This window comes from Myxocyprinus asiaticus, chromosome 14 (assembly GCF_019703515.2).
Source record: "Myxocyprinus asiaticus isolate MX2 ecotype Aquarium Trade chromosome 14, UBuf_Myxa_2, whole genome shotgun sequence".
NCBI lineage: Eukaryota > Metazoa > Chordata > Actinopteri > Cypriniformes > Catostomidae > Myxocyprinus > Myxocyprinus asiaticus.
In genome coordinates this window covers 18,487,271-18,505,220 of record NC_059357.1, presented here as the reverse complement: position 1 = coordinate 18,505,220, position 17,950 = coordinate 18,487,271, and the positions used below count along the sequence as shown (strand labels likewise).

The window sequence follows — 17,950 nt, the reverse complement described above, 5'->3', positions numbered from 1 at the left end:
TTTTTAAAGTGCGCAAAACTTTTGAAAACAGTGCATTACTTTCAGTGGCGTAAGTTTCACGTGAACACTAGAAAGGACACATTTAACCCATCGCTAAACTCTGACATACCTGTTTGCCAGTGTTTTCAGAAATCTGGCGTCTTTTCTCAGTGGAGAGAAAGCTCGCACGCTTATGGTTGCCAGATTGCGTGACTAAAGCGTCACCCTGGCAGAATATATCCAAACTGTACAAATGTCAAGACCTGATTGGGGGATTTCACCTAAAGAAATCTGGCAACCTCACACATGTCAAAATCTAATTCTGATCGCCCTTATTTAAAGTCTGTTATTTATCAAATGTAGAAAATTAAATATTTTACTTGCATGATTAGTTCTAAGTAATACATGACACAATTGATCTAAAGGGGATGGTAAGCGGGGATGGTGGTTTTACAAGGGGGGATGCTTTTTGGTATTTCTTGCAACAAGGGGGATGGCATCCGCTCTTATACCCCCTCAACTCAAGCCCTGGTTATATCCGTCAGCACAAATCCAAGAGGCCTTTTGGGAAGAAGGAGAATATAGAGGAGAGAAAGATAGAGAATAGAAGATGTGGGTGCCTGCGCATTAGTTCAAAAGCAAATTTAGGACAAAGTGGGAGTTGTATGCTTACTAAGCAGAGGTACATCCACCCCTTCAAGGTGATCTAATTTTTCTGCAGTGGCCTCTCAAAAACTCTGATATTTTAACATCCCACTGAGTTTGGCAGACACCCCTCTCTCAGCGCATTTGGTACAGTCCAAACACCCACACAGGATTGAGGCTCTCCACTGGGACTGGGCTGTTGTTGAGCAGTAAGGGGGGGTCTAGTCTTCTGCTGGGTAAATATTGATGCTGAAGCCTGATGTGGGAGCAGAACTGTGTGAAAGGGGGGGAGTAACAGAGGAGAACTCAGGGGACTGCACACACAGATGTTACGACATAGAGTTAAGTTAACTTCCATCATTACACTGCATGACCAAGACAAGGCTACAAAATAGGAGAGATTGAGAGAAAGATAATGTAGTAAGAGAAACAATGAAATGAGGTAGAAAGAGGCGGGGTGAATGTATCCTTTGTATTCATGGGTGCCTCTTTCCCAAGGGGACTGTAAAAATAGCAATACTTAACATGGTCTATTTAACCATGAATGTCCTCAGATGAAGGCATATTAGACAGTTTCCCTAATCACTTGTGGCGATTCACATAACTAACAGCGCACTGTGGGTGTCTCTTCCCTCACAAAGACGGGAGATAGGTAAATTCTGCGTTATTTCTTCACATGACCCCTCTGGATCTTGCTGGGCTGCTGTTAGATGCTGACGTTAGTCCAAGACAAAAGCTTTCTTTCGTGTCGACACTATGAGCCACTGGCATTTCATTAGACTAAAATTTTAGATAAAGTTGCTGTCACAAGACTTTAACTGAATGTTCCTCTTAAAAGTGGAAAGGTGTATAATTTATATTTAGATAGTCGGATGCCACTCTGTACATTTATATGCACAGTTATAATCGAGCTGCAGTTTATTGCGTAGTCAAACATCTGTCTATCCAAGTATACATGACACAATGTGTAATAAAATATTTAAAGGAAAGATGATAACCTCACGGCGCATCAACACATGCTCCGAAACGCTGAGGCCAAATGATGCGTCGCTAAGCCCCACCTTTAAAAGCGTTTCTGACCAATCCTAACTTAGCAACTGTTACCGTCCGCCATTTCTCCGACAAGCACTTGCTTTTTTTTTTTTCCAAAGAAAGTCTACTGGATTTTATTGAAATTATTTCAATAATTGTTTCTGGGTCACTTGTAGAGAGGATACACCCAGTGTTTCTTTTTCTTCAAAACAAATCTCGGGAAGAACATGCTATGAATTCAACTGTGTCAGCCCTCATTCCCAAATGAATATGTATTACATCAGTAACTTGGCTAGAAACTTGACATTAATTAATTTATGTACTAATTCAGGCCTTAGTAAAGGTGATAGTAAACAAAGAGTTCACAGCATCAAAGTGAGTATGAGACGTTGGCAGTTCTGTTCACTTACACTAATGTTTTCAGGTATGCTATCGCTATTAAATGACTCTTTTCTCTTTTCAAGTGACTGTAATAATAGTTTGCCTCAATTCTGATTCACAGTCTCCACAGTTTTTAATCAAATTACTGTATAATTTAACTTTTTTGTTTGTTTGTTTTTACAAATAACATCATTGTGCGTCATTCCAGCCTACATAATAATATTATCCATTCCGTTTCTGAGAATATTTTGCCAAAAACCACGCCCTTTACAGCAATCTCTTTTAATTCCTATGGGAAGTTCTGCAAAGCTTGTCAGAGCGAGCAATGGTAACCAAGGGGGACGGAGCTTAGCAAAGGGTCAACTGTGCTCCAATTAACATGTATACAGTACATGCTGAGGGAGCAGAGCTACAATCGCATTAACAAGGTCTGTTTGTCCAACTTCGCAAAAATCAGACTGATTTCAGTCGGACTTAAGTGTATACATGACATTTTAAAAAGACGAATCATTCTTTTGTCCAACTGAAAGTGAACTTTGCAACACACTCTCATGGTGAAATCGTCAGGATTCGTACGACTTTTCTAAATTCTAAATTCTAAATTTTCTAAATCATATGATATACTCGTTTGAATTCCTACGACTTTCACTACAGCCAGTGACGTCACTGGACAACATTTCCATCTAATACGCAACAATTACTTGCTTATGTCACACACAACAGCTTCCTATCATGTTTACACACTCTACTGATTGGTTAAGTTTAGATAAGGGGTTTGGGTAAGGGCATAACATTAATAAGTATGTCCTTAACGTCTCGTGCACGAAACTTGTGCTTACTTCCGCATTAGACATCCAGGAATTTGCTTGTGATGAAATCGTCCGAGTTTATGCAAGCAACATCGTATGAGACCATATGAAATAGCCAACTCGTAAACTATGTACGACTTTTTATGAGATTGGATTGCATGTACTGTAAATGTGCTGTCTGTATAACTTATTTAAAATTGGCACAATATAAAAAGGACAAATTAGGCACTGCAGTGATAACTAAGGCCTCATTATGCTGACACAAAGTCTTACATCAATTGAAAGCTTTTGGAAAAATGTGAAACAGAAAGATAGAGGAGGGATGGGGGTGATATAGTAGAAACAACAGGATCTATGGCTTGATTTAAGTGTAGTGGACAGAGAAAGAGTGTGAAGGAGAGAAGAAAGACAAAATATAATACATCTCTCACTGTCACCCATCTCTCTCTTTAATACACACACATTGTTTCACTTTCCCTCTCTCGCAATTTTAAAGACAGCTGAGCTGGATGCTCCCAAGCTGAGTGGGGACAGATGGTATGTGTTGGCAGTGTGAGTTAGACACTGAAAAACTAAAACAGTGAAGACAGAATGGGGCAAACGATATCCCATACTTGCATACATTACATAACCTGATCTCTGGAAGAAAAAGATGGCCAAATAATTCCAGTGCGTTCACAAGGTTTTTCAAAAACTTTTGGAAAAGTGTGTGAACGCATTTGTTTTCTATCAACAGACCATACATACGCAAAAGTGGGATATCTAATTAACACCATAGTATCTCTCTTGAAGGGGGCTGCGCATTTCCAGATTTGTAACAATCCAAGTAGCCCCCTTTATACCTGGCATTAACATACATTTCGTATAGTATCTGGATATTCTTCAGCTGCATTACATTTACACATTCAAATTCTAATGCATCTCCGGTGTGATCGGATAGAGATGCACCCATGCAAAATGCCACTTAAAAAAAGCCCCAAAAAAAAGCACCCAAGCCAAAATGCACAAGACAGCAACAAATGTTTGTAGCACAATAACAAAATTAATTGCTTACATAGTTGTATAAGGTTAAAGAAAATGCATTTGCACCTTTGTTGAATGTGATCAGAATCCATCACTGACCACCTCCTCAAATGTGGTTTTAATTATCCGATCACAGTGCATCTTGGATGATTTTACACCTGGCTTTTAATGTGGTCAAGTGCTATCCAATTTTGAACCGATCCACTAAAACACATTTTAAAGGTGCACTAAGGGTGCTTCCAATCAGAAGCCTAGTTAGGCTGTGTTCTTCCTAGGCAAGTCCTTCTTAGGCTGTAGACTAGGCTCCTCAGCATGTAGCCCTAAAATGAGGTGGTCTAGTAAGTGCGTATGTGCAAGGGTTTGTGGGATTGTTGCTTTGTTACTTTAACTACACATATCCCTATTATGGGCATTCTTGGATTTCATCCAAACAAATTTTAGTACATTGTGTGCTGAACCGAGCAGCCATGACTTGCGAGCCCTCTGCTGGACTGAAGACCACCGTGTGCTCGCGCTTGGCTTTTGATGTTGCGCCGTTAATCCGTGATTCACGCAATGAGAGCTGCAGGTCGTAGCGGTTTGTTTTATGACTCCAGCAGGGACTTCTTGTTTGGACATTTTATCTTTTCACTTGCTCGCATTCTGTTTGGACTGTCTGGTGGATCACACTCATGGTTGACTTGGGCTCTGTTGTTGTTTATAGTAAGTATATTGTGTTTGTCATTATATTGTTTAGTTTGCTTGTTTTGTTTACATGTTGTTTTGTTACTTTTATGTTTGAGCTTTGGCTGAAAGTGCTATATAAAGTAAACATGTTATTATTATTGGTTTTATTAGTGGTAGTAACTCTGTCAATTGCATGGCACAGTATCATGTGCTGTCAACATGGCAGCACCCATGCACCCATTAGATTAAACAGCTTTTATAGGGTTACTGACATGACTGGAGTCTTCATCTTATGTGAGTGTACATAATTTTCAACAAAGTATTTCTTAAAAAAAAAATAATGTCTTTATGTCTAAAACTTTTTTAATTAGAAAAAAAAAACGGCCTTCTTACTGGCTTATCCAATGGGTGCAAGTGTTGTGCGCAAGTGTTGTTTATTTTTTACTTTAAAAGCAGAGAATGATTTTTTCAGATCTCATTTAAACAGTTTTTTGGCCTTGTTATTTTATATACAGAATATATAGACGTCACTGCTCTCATCACTGGACTTCCTGTTCCTGTTGCTGACGGCACACTGCACGAGTGTTTGTAGCCTGCTAGCCTGCTTAGCATTGCTTATTCTTATTCTCATATGTTCATCATTTTATCCTTTGTCATTTTACTGCGTGTTTCAAGTTTTTCCACTTTTCTACTGTTTCATCTGTGTGTATTTTACTTGTTGCTGCTGGCGCCTAGCTCGAGTCTGTGTTTGTAGCCTGCTAGCTTTTTAGCATCACTTATCTATCTGTTTTCATCTTTTAATCCTTAACATCTGCCATTTTTCAGCACGCACCGGGTTTTCCCCCGCATTATTCTCTTATCGCGATTTAACTGCATGCATTTTCCGCATGCATCCACATTCTATTTTTATTGCAATCAAACTGCGCGCATTTTGCAGCGCGCACCCGTTTTTCTCCTCTGTGTTACACAGATTATTGCATCGATCTCAAAGCACCGCTTATCAAGAACAATCATAACAACAAACAATTGCGTGAGGGATTCACATCAATCTCAAACCCTCACCGCTCAGGAACAATCAACAACAACAAACAACCACGGTAAGTTATGGCATCCGCTCATGTTATTTCTTCCTGCATTGCATGTCACATGTTTACTATAGATTCTTCCATCAGCAGTGAGGGATTCACTTGTGATATATGTAAGGAATTTGTCAGGCTGATGGAGAAGGTTAATGAGTTAGAGACACGCATCCGAATGCTGGTGGAGGTCAGTGAGAAAGAGAAGCTGGTAGACACTGTTTCGGATGTGGGTAGTACAACAAGCAACACACACACTTTGGTTCCGGCTCTAGAGCCCCCGCAGGAGGGAGTTTGGGTGACGTCTCAACGGCATACTCGCTCAGCAAAGCGACACCACTCTCCCGTTCCTGTTAGGGTTTCCAATCTATTGATGCACCCACTGAGAATCATGATGAAAGAGCCCTAATAATTGGTGATCCTTTTGTAAGGAACGTGGAAATAGAGACTCCAGCCACTATAGTTAAATGCATTTCCAGGGCTCGAGCATCTGACATCAGATCAAATTTACAAGTGCTGGCTAATGCTAAATGTAGATTTTCTACAAGGGATAATGTTAAAGAGAAGTGTGAACTTGCGATGTCAGACACTGTAATATGCTCTGACCCCCTCCCTGCTTGTCATGGTGATGAGGTTTATAGTAGATTAGTGTCACTGAATGGCTGGATGTCTGAGTGATGTCCGGAGAATAGCATAGTATTTACAGACAATTGGAAGAGTTTTTGGGGTAGACAAAAAGGGAAGGTGCCGCTCTCCTCTCTAGTAATTTGGCTATGATAGTTATGATATGATAGTATCTGACTAACTGGGGCCCAGGTCAGGAAGCAGACAAAAAGGGAAGGTGCCGCTCTCCTCTCTAGTAATTTGGCTATGATAGCTATGATATGATAGTATCTGACTAACTGGGGCCCAGGTCAGGAAGCAGACAAACTGGTTAATCTGAACGTCAGCTAGCTGCCTTGAGACGTCACACAGGTCACATAAACTACAACACATAGGGCTGTATCACCTAGATATCACAAAGAGACTGTGTCTGTTCCCCGAACTACCAAACACAAAACTCTCACTAAATCATTTAGAAATTTTTTTATTAAGGTCAAACTTAACAAAAACTAAAAAATGAAAGATAAACATCATATGAAGGTAGGACTACTAAATATTAGATCTCTTTCAAACAAAAATTACAGATCATAATTTGGATGCGCTCTGTTTGACCGAAACCTGGCTTAAACCGGATGAATATATTAGTTTAAATGAATCTACTCCCACAGGTTATTGTTATAAACATGAGACTCGACTGAAGGGTCGAGGAGAAGGTGTTGCTACAATTTACAGTGAAGTTTTTGGTGTTACTCAGAGGACAGGATACAAGTTTAAGTCTTTTGAACTAATAATGCTTAATGTGACACCGTCAGATAATAATAAAAAAAAACTCTGTCATCTTTTGCCCTTGCTACAGTATATAGATCACCCGGGCCTTATTCTGATTTCCTTGGTGAATTTGCTAATTTTTTTTTATCAGATCTTGTAGTTACTGTAGATAGAGCTTTAATTGTTGGTGACTTCAACATTCACATAGATAATGAAAATGACACATTGGTATTAGCATTTATCGATATTCTCAACTCTCTTGGAGTTAGACAAAATGTGACAGGACCAATTCATCACCATAATCATACACTAAATTTAATTCTGTCATATGGAGTAGATATTGATACTATAGAAAATCTTCCGCAGAGCGATGACATCTCAGATCATTACCTCATCTTTTGTATGCTGCGATTAGCTAATGTTACTCAATCTACACCATGCTATCATTCAGGTAGAACTATTCTTTCGACCACTAAAGATAGCTTCACTAATAATCTTCCAGATCTATCTCATACACTTAATAAGCCCCAAAGTCTAGAAGACTCTTGATAGTGTCACCCCCTTCGATTAAAGAAAAAAGCCCCGCACCATGGTACAATGATCACACTCATGCTCTCAAGAGAGCAGCTTGGAAAATGGAGCGCAAGTGGAAGAATACCAAATTAGAGGTATTTTGCGGTGCATGGAAGGATAGTGTCTGTAGCTACATACAGGCACCAAAAGCTGCCAGGTCAGCATATTTTAGCAAACTCATAGAATATAACCACAACAATCCTAGGTGTTTATTCAGTACTGTGGCTAAACTGGTTAGGATTAAAGCCTCAACTGAACCAGTTATTCCGTCGCAGCACAACAGTAATGACTTCATGAATTTCTTTACTGAAAAAATTAAAATAATCAGAAATATAATTGGAATTATGCAATCATCTGTCACAGTACCTAGGAAAACAGTGTCTCATAATTTTCCTCATGTGCAACTTCAATCCTTCGCTGTCATACTTCAAAAGCCACAACATGTATGTTAGATCCAATACCAACTAAGCTCTTAAAAGAGGCATTCCCTGTAATTTCTGAACCTCTTCTTAATATTACTCCTCATTGATGAGAGAGGTCAACAGAGAATGGCCAGACTGGTTAGAACTGACAAAGTCTACTTTAACTCAGAAAACCACTCTGTACAATTTTGATGAGAAGAATAGCATCTCAGAATGCTATTCTGAGATACGGGTTGGCGCTGTTTTGGCGGCACGAGGGGGACCTACACAATATTAAGCAGGTGGTTTTAATGTTGTGGCTAATCGGTGTATAGTAAGCCTTACTCTCGGACCTAATGGAGTGATACATAAAAGACAGGGAACGTCTGTGTGCCTGTCTCAGTTTATAGGGTACCGAATGCCCTAAATGCTATTTTTAAGACAATAAAGTGCATTTTCTTTACATATCACACTCTCTGAGAAATCAGTAAAAGCCGTGGCAAAATGGAGAACCTGCAAACCACTACCAAAACAAACAGTCATAGAAAACAAACAAATGCCTCTTTTAATCCCTCCCACACGTAGACATATGTACACACATATACACTCAGAGCCCATCTACACATCTCTGTCTCCACACGTCTCTAATTGAATCTGGATTACAATAGCTGAGATTGATTTGGAAAACAGAGCGTGAAGATGCCAGCCACAATTAAATTACCAATGCACAGAGTGAGGTCGCCTCACTGACCACAATCAACATGAGCAGACCTGTTGGGCTCATAAAGCAGGTGAGCAGGAGTCTGGGTGTTTTCTTCCCAGCTCAGAGTTCCATTAACAGGATGATATTAAAGAGGGAGGATCTAATTAACCCCAGGCAGGAGGGATTACAGTTGCCGGTCAGCAAGTTCAGCGGAGTGGATCACATAGAGCACTTCACATTTGAGTAATGTTCCTTAGACAACTGACAGTATTTCTGAGTTTTAAAGGGATAGTTCACCCAAAAATGAAAAATCTGTCATCTTTTACACACTCTTATGGAGTTGCAAGGCCGTTTGACTTTCTTTCTTCTATAGAACACAAAAGATGTTAGGCAGAATGACAGCCTCAGTCAGCATTCACTTTTATTGCATGCAAAAAAAATCTAAATCTGAAAGTAAATGCTGACTGAGACTAACATACTGCCTGACATCTTTTGTTTTCCATGGAAATAAAAAAGTCTTACAGGTTTGGAACACCATGGGAGTGAGTAAAAGATGACAGATTTTTCATTTTTGGGTGAACTATCCCTTTAACACACAACATGTGATTGTTCTGGCATCCCTTTAAGACCCTGCCTTCCTATAAATTTAAGCTCTGCAAACACAGAAATAACTGTTTATAGCACTAAAGGCCAGATGAGAAGAGAAAAGATGAGAGGAGAACGGCTCACCTATCTTAAATACTGTTCTGAGTGGCTGCCATCCAACTCTTTATACATTACAAATACAACCATCTGTCATGCTTAATAAATGATCTTTCTCTGTGTGTCCACAAGGTGATGATTAGCAAGGTCAAGTGTGACATTTTGTGCAAAAAACACTCCCTTGCTTCTCTCGCTAGCACACAAAAATATATACAGATAACTGCAGTCCCTACGTTTCTCATTTACAAAAGCGAGCGTTGTTCAGCATTTAATTTGACCACTATGGGACCTGTTCTAGATCTAATTCTCCTGTTAAACATCTGTAATGTGGAGCTGCAATTTAAGCTTGCCCAATTGAGTTTGCTAATAAAAATTAATACAGAATAGAAGCAGCCTGGTACATTTCATTATCTCTAGGGCAGCTACAGTGAACCATCTAAACTAGAGATCCTGTGTACTCCACAGTTGGAAGGACGCAGGTGATGTTACTGATCTTATTGAGGTCCTCTAGCAGCACCTGCAGTAACTCTGTATGCAGAGAGTGCTGCCCCCTTTCCAGAGAAAACAGCTGGTGGCCATGAGAAATATTTCACATTTACTACCTCCTAATCCGATCAGTTGTGGGTAGTTAAGGAAGGGATGGGTGTGATTGTGCAGTTAAAACACAGCACTAATCCTCTAACATCACAGAGGAAAGAAACAGGATGGAGACTGCTTTCTAAACAGAATTTTAAACAGTGCTTATTGCTTATTGTCATTGCTAGATATACACTGCCTGGCCAAAAAAAAAGTCGCCATTTCGATTTAAATAAGCAGATAATTTTTTAACCCTAAATGATGCAATGTGTAGCTTCTAATTTCTTAAACAACCATGTCGGAAGACAAATCCCGTGGTCATGGAAAAGATGTTACTGTGTTTCAGAAGGGGCAAATTATTGGCCTGCATCAAGCAAAGAAAACAACTAAGGAGATTGCTAAAATCACTGGAATTGGGTTAAGAACTGTCCAACCTGGAAGGATAGTGGCTTTTCGAAAGAAATGTTGGAAAAAAATCTTGAATGATCGTGATCGGAGATCATTGAAACGCTTGGTGAAGTCACATCGTAAAAAATCGACAGTAGAACTCACGGCTATGTTTAATAGTGAAAGTAAGAGCATTTCAACACGCATAATGCGACGAGAACTTACAGGATTGGGACTAAACAGCTGTGTGGCCACAAGAAAGCCACTTGTTAGTAAGGCTAATCAGAAAAAAACGACTTCAGTTTGCTAGGGAGCATAAAGATTGGATTGTGGAGCAATGGAAAAAGGTCATGTGGACGGATGAGTCAGGGAAAGAAGGGAAGCGCATGAAGCGATGCACCCTTCATGCATAGTGCCCACTGTACAAGCCTCTGGAGGCAGTGTTATAATCTGGGGTTGCTTCAATTGGTCAGGTCTAGGCTCAGCAACGTTATGTGGCAATATATTGAAGTCAGCTGACTATCTGGATGTACTGAATGAACAGGTTATCCCATCAATGGATTTTTTATTTATTTATCCTGATGGCACGGGCATATTTCAGGATGACAGTGCCAAGATTCACTGGGCTCAAATTGTGAAAGAGTGGTTCAGGGAGCACGAGGAATCATTTTCACACATGAATTGGCCACCACAGAGGCCTGACCTTAACCCAATTGAAAGTCTTTGGGATGTAAAGGAGAAGATTTTACGGAGTGGTTTGACTCTCCCATCATCAGTACAAGATATCGGCCAAAAATGTATGCAACTCTGGACGGAAATAAATGTTGTGACATTGCATAAGGTTTGCGAAACAATGCCACAACAAATGTGTGCCGTAATCAAAGCTAAAGGCGGTCCAACAAAATATTAGAGTATGTAACTTTTTTTTTTTTTTTTGACCAGGCAGTGTATTCAATTCTTTGTGTTAAAACTATGTGTACCATCTTATTATTTTCTTATGGCAAGTTAAAGGCTGAAAAAAAAAAAAAAAAAAAAGAAAGGGATGGAGGATTACGGAGGAGTGAATGGGAATTTTGAAAAGGAAGGGTTTTTTTTTTTAAACATCGTCGATGATAAATATTTTTTTTCATACATTATATGCTATAGTCATGTGAATTCCTCAAATAATATGCTGCTTCTTCCTCTCTCTCTCTCTCTCTCTCTCTCTCTCTCTCTCTCCTCTCCCATGTTTTAAAAATAGCTATTCTTTTTAATACTATTTCTTAAAACAGAATGTTCTCTCTCTTTATCTTTTTGAAGCTTGTAATGTTCTGTAAAAAAAATAAAGGTTAAGGGTGGAAGGATTACAAAGGAATTTTTTATGAGAGGATTGGAATTCTTGTCTATGATAAATCTTATTACATACATAAAATACTGCTGGAATAGCATTTTATTTTTTAATACTGTGTTAACACTAAGCATTCAATTTCATATATGTTAAATCTTTTAACATACATTAAATAGTGCAACAGTAAAATGAATCCCACAATTCCAGTTTACTCACTCTCTCTCTCTCTCTCTCTCTCTCTGCTGCTGCTGCTGCTGCTGCATTTAGAATAATAATAATAAAAAAACAAACAGACAAAATAAAGCTGTCTAGACTTATTTTCACACAATCTCCATTTGAAGATGTGGCTCACTCAGCCAAAGAGGCAGCACTGAATTACCTGCAGGTGTGCTCGCTGACTGGAGGTCTCATACACACATGTACAAATACACAGCAACAAGCACAGCTTTTACCAGACTGAACCTCAATGTTAGTTCTAGCCTCATTTATAACATCTAATGAGTTTTAATGATCCTTGGGAATTTCACACAGTTACTAAGGTCCTTAACAACACACCACAACCTAGAACAGGAGCATTGCTGAAGTAGTGTTTTATTGAATTAAAAGGATGGTTCACCCAAAAATGCAAATTCTCTCACCATTTACTATCATGCCATCCCAGATGTGTATGACTTTATTTCTTGTGCAGGACACAAACAAAGATTTTTAGAAGAGAATCTATGCTCTGCTGGTCCTCACAATGCAAGTGAATGGTGGCCAGAACTTTGAGGGTCCAAAAAGCATTTAAAGGTAGCATAAATGTAATCCATATGACTCCAGTGGTCAAATTAATGTCTTCCGAAGCGATATGATAGGTGTGCGTGCTAAACAGATCAATATTTAAGTCCTTTTTTACCATAAATCTCCACTTTCACTTTCAAAATGTGAAAGAATGTGAAAGTGGAGATTTACAGTAAAAAAAGGATATAAGTATTGATCTGTTTCTAACCCACACCTATCATATCACTTCTAAAGACATTAATTTAACCACTGGAGTCTTAAAGATTACTTTTATGTAGCCTTTGTGTGATTTTTGGAGCTTCAAAGGTTTGGTCACCATTCACTTGCATTGAATGGACCTACAGAGATGAAATATTCTTCTAAAAACCTTTGTTTGTGTTCTGCAGAGGAAAGAAGGTCATACACATCTGGGATAGCACGAGGGGGAGTAAATGATGAGAGAATGTTTTGTTTTTGGGTGAACTTACCCTTTAATGACATGTAGGTCTTCTTACTAAGTAAACTTTTGAGTATGGTCAAACAGTGCAATGGATGGGGCTTGTGTGTATTTACAGGGGACATCACTTGGGGATTCAGACTCTCAAGTGCCAGGTGTAACAGCCCACTGATCAGAAATGTGGTAAGAATTGCTTTAGGTATAGAATGCAAAAACTACAAAAATGCATAAATATTCACATTGTCATGAGGGAATTTGTGCACTGTTGATTGGTTGGGTAGAAGATCAGGGGTGGTTGGACTGATTTATCACTCTCTCAGAGAGAGCTGAGAGAGAGCTGAAGAGTACCTGACTAAACTAAAAGACCAAGCATTAAGTATACATGCGTGAATGTGTGTTCACTGAGGGCAGACTTTACAAAGTGCAGAGCACTCAAGCAGGTCCTCATTCCCACCCTCTTGCCTCTGCCAGTCATATCGGCAGCCTGTACTGCAAACACTTTCTTACACACATCTCCCTCTGCCTTGCTCTCTATCGCTCCCTCTCACTTCCTTACTCAGCCTCTCTTTTTGCATGCATAAATCATATAACCTACCACATGGCATATGGTAGGCTATATTAAATATAGCCTATAATTGCCATCAAGTAAAATAATAATTGCATTGCTTCGACTTCCCTTGTCACTGCTACCACAGTTATGCACGCAAATTGATGCCCTGCAGAGTAGCATCCACATCCCTCTGACCTGTCTTCCATGGTGACAGTCAGGTAACAATAGTGTTTGCCATAAGCTTCGGCATTGTTTGTCACTGTTGTGAAATTAAACCACTATTAAAACATCTCAATAAAGCCAGACTAACTTATGCAATAGCCCTCCATTAAGCTTAACAACAAGCAAGCTATTCTGGCATTGCCAAAAAATAGCATTGTGACACCATCGTTGATGAAAAACGAGTGAACTCCGGTAGGCTAGTTCCTTTGTCAGGCAACTGAAACAAATACATATGCATTATGTGGTTAATAGTCAATCATATTTGGATATCAGAAACATTAGCCGACATGTCACCCATCACAAGAAAATGTGCAAATATATGATTCGTCCACTGTTTACATGCTCATACTTATTAGCAAAAGCTTTAAGATATAAATGATCGATTCGTACTCCTGTGACATAAAATTTACTGGAAATTGTAGGCAAGCCAACTGACTGTCATTTCAATACAATAGTCCAGGGCCTTTACAAGCTCAAATTTGAAAGTTTAACTGTTCATCTCATTGTAATTTTAAAAGCAGGAGAATGATCCTGCTCCCTTCACCTCAGTAGTTTACACAGAATGTACTTAGCCTAATTTCTGCAACTGAACATAGGCCTACTTTTCAGTTTGGAGGGTAGATTGGTTTGTTTATTAATTTATTTATTCAGAGAGCAGCCTTTTTCTATTTTGTGTAAAGATTTGTTGATTTTGAGTGGTTATTTATTTTATAGACCACTAAAGCATGCAAAATGTGCCATTGTTTTCTTTATTGTTGCCTGTTCTTGTTATAAATGTAGAAATAGCAGTGTTTCTCATTAATTACCTAGACTGTGGCGGCCTGCCACAGATTCATAATGAACCGAAAATATTTTTACACATCTCATAAAAACATAAAAGATCTATAACGTTGTGTTTTGCGCCGTTGCTTCGGCAAAGCATCTCTCACTTTCAGTCAGCATCTGAGGAACAAGTTCAACACAGGTAACCATTTTTGCTTCATTTCTCTGATGGCTCAAATGTATGCTCTAGTCGATTTTGCATTTTGACCATTTGTGAACTGCGTTAAACTCTGTCTCATTTATGCTTTGAAGGTGTGAATTGTTTGCCATGTCATCACCATTCATATCTATACAACCAATGTGTTTATGATTAAATTACTATTAGAGCACAAAATTGTTCACAAGAGCACAAAGTTCTTCATAGATCTAGCCACTTAATTTTGCTCTAAAAGTGCACCAGATTGATGCATTTAACTTTAAAATGTACACAACTGTCTTCTGGGGGAGCATGCCCCCGGACCCCCTAGATGGTCCGAGGTCCACCCACCACAATCTCACAAAATCCTGTGGGAGACACTGATAATAGTGAATTCTAAAGTGCATCGTCTCTATGTGAATTGATAATTTTGTAGAAATCCGTTGAGTATTAAACATTTGCATGAGTGTATGGGTATTGAAATAATAAAAAAAAATATGTAAGAAAGATGTGCTACTGTATGTAACTTTATTTTTTTATAAATAATTATGAGAGGGGTGCCCTTTTTTTTCCGCTTGAGCACCTGCGCCCCAAAATGTCTGTGCACGACCCTGGTCTGCAACATAAAACTGTATCTCCACAGACCTTTGAAAGCTAATACAAATCATCAAATTATGCACAGAGAGGGTGTTTTTTTATTATTTATTTATTTATTTTTTATTATTTTTTTTTTTTTATCATTATTCTAACTGTTGCATTGAAAATATCATTTTTAAAAATAAAAAAAATAAGCAAATGCACCTCAGAAACACATAACGTAGACAAATAAACTCCAGTGCCTTAATTGTTTGTGTATTTGCTTTGAGTACATTATCTTCTTTTAATGTTCTGCTAAACCATAGAAAGGGATAACTGCATAGACTGCGTAAGAGTTTGTCCTTCTATTCTTGATTTTATTGTTTCAAAAATCAAGCACTGAGGAAGGTCACCTGTGACCGAAACGTTTGCTCACTGCTCACCTTCAGGAAAACTATACTTATCTCGCATACAGTGATGAATGTCTTTCTTCTATAAATAGTGTGCTGGCTTCTTTTTTGCATATGGATTATTGTTTCAAAAATACAGTATGGAACGTTTTTGCGTGTTTAGTGCATTTCAACGTGACACATATTATTTTGAGTTATAATTAGAAGTAACAGCGCACAGTGTTGCATATGCAATAGAATCACAGTGCCTCATATTTTAAAGAATTCACAAAACTCACAGGAAAGAACAGCTTGTTTCAAGATCGTATCCTAACAGTTCAAACAATTGTGAGGGTGGACTTTAGCAGTGCTAGATTAAAACAGGATTACAATATATTTGTATATGTGTTAAGGGAGACATACACAACATGAAATGCAGCGAGAAGGAGTTGCTGTTCGTTCTTACCTCTTCTGACATCAAAATCGCGTGCCGCAGGGCACTACAAAAGAGCGATGTTGATTTTCGAAAAAAAAAAGAAAAAAAAGAAAGAAAGTAAAAAAATTTTCCTAGACGAAAAAGGCGTCTAATCAAATTGAGGCAAAATTCCAGTTTACAGCTCTGTGACAAGGAAATGTCATTCTCAGTTTTTTGCGTTACATAACATCTGGTTATCCGTCCACAAAATGACTTGTCTTCAGCCAATTACATTACGACCCAAAACTCAGCGAAGCACTATGGCAGTGATAACTCATTACTGTTGAGTATTTGAGTATTATTAGACCAGGACATTATGTATGTACTCCTACATCCTGAAAATCCAAGTCATTCTTGTTATCCGTTGATGCTCTTTCCATTTTTCCCCCGATGGTGTCTACTCCTTAAGTTTAACACTATAATGCAACCGAATTTTCCTGCAAAAAGCATTTATTTGTAAGACCGTATGTGTTACCATCTGCTATTTTAACTGTAAAATCCTCACCGGTTCTTAATATTTCACTTCGATTTAGGAGATTTTCCCCCCCAAAGATAAAGAAATGTTCCCAAATCCTTTTCCACACTGCGCATATATTCCAAAAGTAAAAACAAATCATGCACTCATTCGTCGCATGGTTTGGAAGGGAGCGAGTTGCATCGCTTTACGTAAATGTTCTTGATTCACTTGCTCAGGGATGTTTCGTTAAAGCTCTCATTTTTCTGCACGCTCAATAATCCACATACAACGTTGAGTGTCCTTCATTTTAATCCAAACATTGTGCGGCATAAATCATGGTTTATTCAAATAGCAACTTATTCAGTTTCCCCCGCAGCGTGGTCACAGTGTTCCAGCAGGTGAATTCGCAATGCCTCACGTTCGCTGAACTGCGAAGAACTCTGAGCGACGCGGATGTGAGCGCGTACTGACGCTCCTGACGCTGGAGGAGTTCAGAGTCCCTTACACCTGCGTCTCACGAGATAGGCTCTCAGATGGGGCACGTTCAGTGCACACACATGAATGAATGATTTGCTCTCGAGCTGTGTGTACTAGCACTCCCCCTTTCCTGTGGCACTGTCATATCTTAAAGGACACAAATCGACGGGAGACTGCAAGAGAAATTGAGCAGGAAAAATTGACCATTACAAAACTACTTGCCGTTCCGCTTCAGCGAACAACTGTGAGTTCACACAATAGTGTGACGGCGTGTGGGGGATAGCCTAAGAGTTTGGCAATTCTTAAAAACGCACGCAGTGAGTGTGTACTGAAGTAGGTACTGTGTGGGCTCGTCTTTATAGCATACCTTCATATGAGAAAAAATCCCAACACATACGTGCGCAACGAACGTAAAGTGTTGGGCGCAAGACTTGTCAAGTCATTTTTATTTGTACAGCGCCTTTCACTACACACATCGTTTCAAAGCAGCTTTACAGAAAATCATGCATTAACAGAAAATGAAACCGTAATATCTATAAAGTCTTACAGTCATCATTGTGTAGTTTGATTAAATACAATTATGAAGTGTGTATAAAAATATTTAATTAAATAATAATTGTATTTAGAAACCCAGTGAGCAAGACAAAGGCAAAGAACACAAAACTCCATAAGATGTTGGTTAATGGAGAAAAATAACCTTGGGAGAAACCAGGCTCACTGTGGGAGCCAGTTCCTCTATGGCTAACAGCATGAATATAATGCCAATATTACTTATTTATGTGCAGTGCACGTCATAGTTTAAAATTTGTAAACTAAGTAAGTGTTAAAGGCTAGTGTTTAAACAAAGATTTTGTAAGAACTGTAAGATTAATGACTAATGTCTTTGAAGTTCATCCTGGATTAACCACAGAAGTTCATATAGATGCATAGTCCTTTGTCAGTTGGCTGATGAAGGCTTTTGTTGTCAATTTATTGATAG

At 38.8% G+C, this 17,950-nt stretch overlaps 1 protein-coding gene across 1 annotated transcript in view; it reads right to left on the bottom strand.

The window, feature by feature from the left end:
* Positions 1-16,109, bottom strand: part of LOC127451954 (voltage-dependent T-type calcium channel subunit alpha-1I-like) — a 293,925-nt gene extending 277,816 nt beyond the window's left edge. The window contains exon 1 of the mRNA XM_051717045.1: positions 16,029-16,109. The gene's annotated coding sequence lies outside the window, so the exon portion shown is untranslated. The remainder of the gene's footprint in view (positions 1-16,028) is intronic.
* Positions 16,110-17,950: the final 1,841 nt, after the last annotated feature.